Source organism: Leptodactylus fuscus, chromosome 6 (genome assembly GCF_031893055.1).
Source record: "Leptodactylus fuscus isolate aLepFus1 chromosome 6, aLepFus1.hap2, whole genome shotgun sequence".
Lineage (NCBI taxonomy): Eukaryota > Metazoa > Chordata > Amphibia > Anura > Leptodactylidae > Leptodactylus > Leptodactylus fuscus.
The window spans coordinates 176,632,750-176,637,053 of record NC_134270.1 but is presented as its reverse complement, the minus strand read 5'-3'; positions in this window follow the sequence as shown (position 1 = coordinate 176,637,053).

Genomic DNA, 4,304 nt, shown 5'->3' with positions numbered 1-4,304 from the left:
ATTTACACTACTATGTATCAATAACACTATCACACTCACATTTACACTACTAAGTATCAATAACACTATCACTCTCACATTTACATTACTATGTATCAATAACACTATTACACTCACATTTACACTACTATGCATCAATAACACTATCACACTCACATTTACATTACTATGTATCAATAACACTATTACACTCACATTTACACTACTATGTATCAATAACACTATCACACTCACATTTACATTACTATGTATCAATAACACTATTACACTCACATTTACACTACTATGTATCAATAACACTATTACACTCACAATTACATTACTATGTATCAATAACACTATCACACTCACATTTACATTACTATGTATCAATAACACTATTAGACTCACATTTACACTACTATGTATCAATAACACTATCACACTCACATTTGCATTACTTTGTATCAATAACACTATTACACTCACATTTACACTACTATGTATCAATAACACTATTACACTCACATTTACATTACTATGTATCAATAACACTATCACACTCACATTTACACTACTATGTATCAATAACACTATCACACTCACATTTACATTACTATGTATCAATAACACTATTACACTCACATTTACATTACTATGTATCAGTAACACTATCACACTCACATTTACACTACTATGTATCAGTAACACTATCACACTCACATTTACACTACTATGTATCAATAACACTATCACACTCACATTTACATTACTATGTATCAATAACACTATTACACTCACATTTACATTACTATGTATCAATAACACTATCACACTCACATTTACACTACTATGTATCAATAACACTATTACACTCACATTTACATTACTATGTATCAATAACACTATCACACTCACATTTACATTACTATGTATCAATAACACTATTACACTCACATTTACACTACTATGTATCAATAACACTATCACACTCATATTTACATTACTATGTATCAATAACACTATTACACTCACATTTACACTACTATGTATCAATAACACTATTACACTCACAATTACATTACTATGTATCAATAACACTATCACACTCACATTTACATTACTATGTATCAATAACACTATTAGACTCACATTTACACTACTATGTATCAATAACACTATCACACTCACATTTACATTACTTTGTATCAATAACACTATTACACTCACATTTACACTACTATGTATCAATAACACTATTACACTCACATTTACACTACTATGTATCAATAACACTATCACACTCACATTTACATTACTATGTATCAATAACACTATTACACTCACATTTACATTACTATGTATCAGTAACACTATCACACTCACATTTACACTACTATGTATCAGTAACACTATCACACTCACATTTACACTACTATGTATCAATAACACTATCACACTCACATTTACATTAATATGTATCAATAACACTATCACACTCACATTTACACTACTATGTATCAGTAACGCTATTACACTCACATTTACATTACTATGTATCAATAACACAATCACACTCACATTTACACTACTATATATCAGTAACACTATCATACTCACATTTACACTACTATGTATCAGTAACACTATCACACTCACATTTACACTACTATGTATCAGTAACGCTATCAAACTCACATTTACACTACTATGTATCAATAACACTATCACACTCACATTTACACTACTAAGTATCAAAAACACTATCACTCTCACATTTACATTACTATGTATCAATAACACTATTACACTCACATTTACACTACTATGTATCAATAACACTATCACACTCACATTTACATTACTATGTATCAATAACACTATTACACTCACATTTACACTGCTATGTATCAATAACACTATCACACTCACATTTACATTACTATGTATCAATAACACTATTACACTCACATTTACACTACTATGTATCAATAACACTATTACACTCACAATTACATTACTATGTATCAATAACACTATCACACTCACATTTACATTACTATGTATCAATAACACTATTAGACTCACATTTACACTACTATGTATCAATAACACTATCACACTCACATTTACATTACTTTGTATCAATAACACTATTACACTCACATTTACACTACTATGTATCAATAACACTATTACACTCACATTTACACTACTATGTATCAATAACACTATCACACTCACATTTACATTACTATGTATCAATAACACTATTACACTCACATTTACATTACTATGTATCAGTAACACTATCACACTCACATTTACACTACTATGTATCAGTAACACTATCACACTCACATTTACACTACTATGTATCAATAACACTATCACACTCACATTTACATTACTATGTATCAATAACACTATTACACTCACATTTACATTACTATGTATCAATAACACTATCACACTCACATTTACACTACTATGTATCAATAACACTATTACACTCACATTTACATTACTATGTATCAATAACACTATCACACTCACATTTACACTACTATGTATCAATAACGCTATCACACTCACATTTACATTACTATGTATCAATAACACTATCACACTCACATTTACACTACTATGTATCAATAACACTATTACACTCGCATTTACATTACTATGTATCAACAACACTATTACACTCGCATTTACATTACTATGTATCAATAACACTATTAGACTCACATTTACACTACTATGTATCAATAACACTATCACACTCACATTTACATTACTATGTATCAGTAACACTATTACACTCCCATTTACATTACTATGTATCAATAACACTATTACACTCACATTTACATTACTATGTATCAATAACACTATTAGACTCACATTTACACTACTATGTATCAATAACACTATCACACTCACATTTACATTACTATGTATCAATAACACTATTAGACTCACATTTACACTACTATGTATCAATAACACTATCACACTCACATTTACATTACTATGTATCAATAACACTATTACACTCACATTTACACTACTACGTATCAGTAACACTATTACACTCACATTTACATTACTATGTATCAGTAACACTATTACACTCACATTTACATTACTATGTATCAATGACACTATCACACTCACATTTACACTACTATGTATCAATAACACTATTACACTCACATTTACATTACTATGTATCAATAACACTATTACACTCACATTTACATTACTATGTATCAATAACACTATTACACTCCCATTTACATTACTATGTATCAATAACACTATCACACTCACATTTACATTACTATGTATCAATAACACTATTACACTCACATTTACACTACTATGTATCAATAACACTATTACACTCACATTTACACTACTATGTATCAATAACACTATTACACTCACATTTACATTACTATGTATCAATAACACTATTACACTCACATTTACATTACTATGTATCAATAACACTATCACACTCACATTTACATTACTATGTATCAATAACACTATTACACTCACATTTACATTACTATGTATCAATAACACTATCACACTCACATTTACATTACTATGTATCAATAACACTATTAGGGTGAATTCACACTGAGTAAACGCTAGCATATTCTGAACGTAAAACACGTTCAGAATAAGCGGCGTCTAAAGCAGCTCCTTTAATTTCTATGGGAGTGGGGATACGAGCGCTCCCCATAGAAATGAATGGGCTGTTTCTTTCACTCCGTGCAGTCCCATTGAAGTGAATGGGGAGTGCCGGCGTATACGGCAAGCTCTGCTCATGCCGGAGCGTACACGCCGGCACTCCCTATTCACTTCAATGGGACTGCACGGAGTGAAAGAAGCAGCCCATTCATTTCTATGGGGAGCGCTCGTATCCCCGCTCCCATAGAAATGAATGGAGCTGCTTTAGACGCCGCTTATTCTGAACGTGTTTTACGTTCAGAATAAGCTAGCGTTTACTCAGTGTGAATGCACCCTTACACTCACATTTACATTACTATGTATCAATAACACTATTACACTCACATTTACACTACTATGTATCAGTAACACTATCACACTCACATTTACACTACTATGTATCAATAACACTATCACACTCACATTTACATTACTATGTATCAATAGCACTGTCACACTCACATTTACATTACTATGTATCAATAACACTATTAGGCTGCATTCACACGGAGTAACGCCAGGCGTTTCTTGTGTGTATTTTGTGTGTATTTTTACAGCCGTAAAAAGCAGTCTCCATT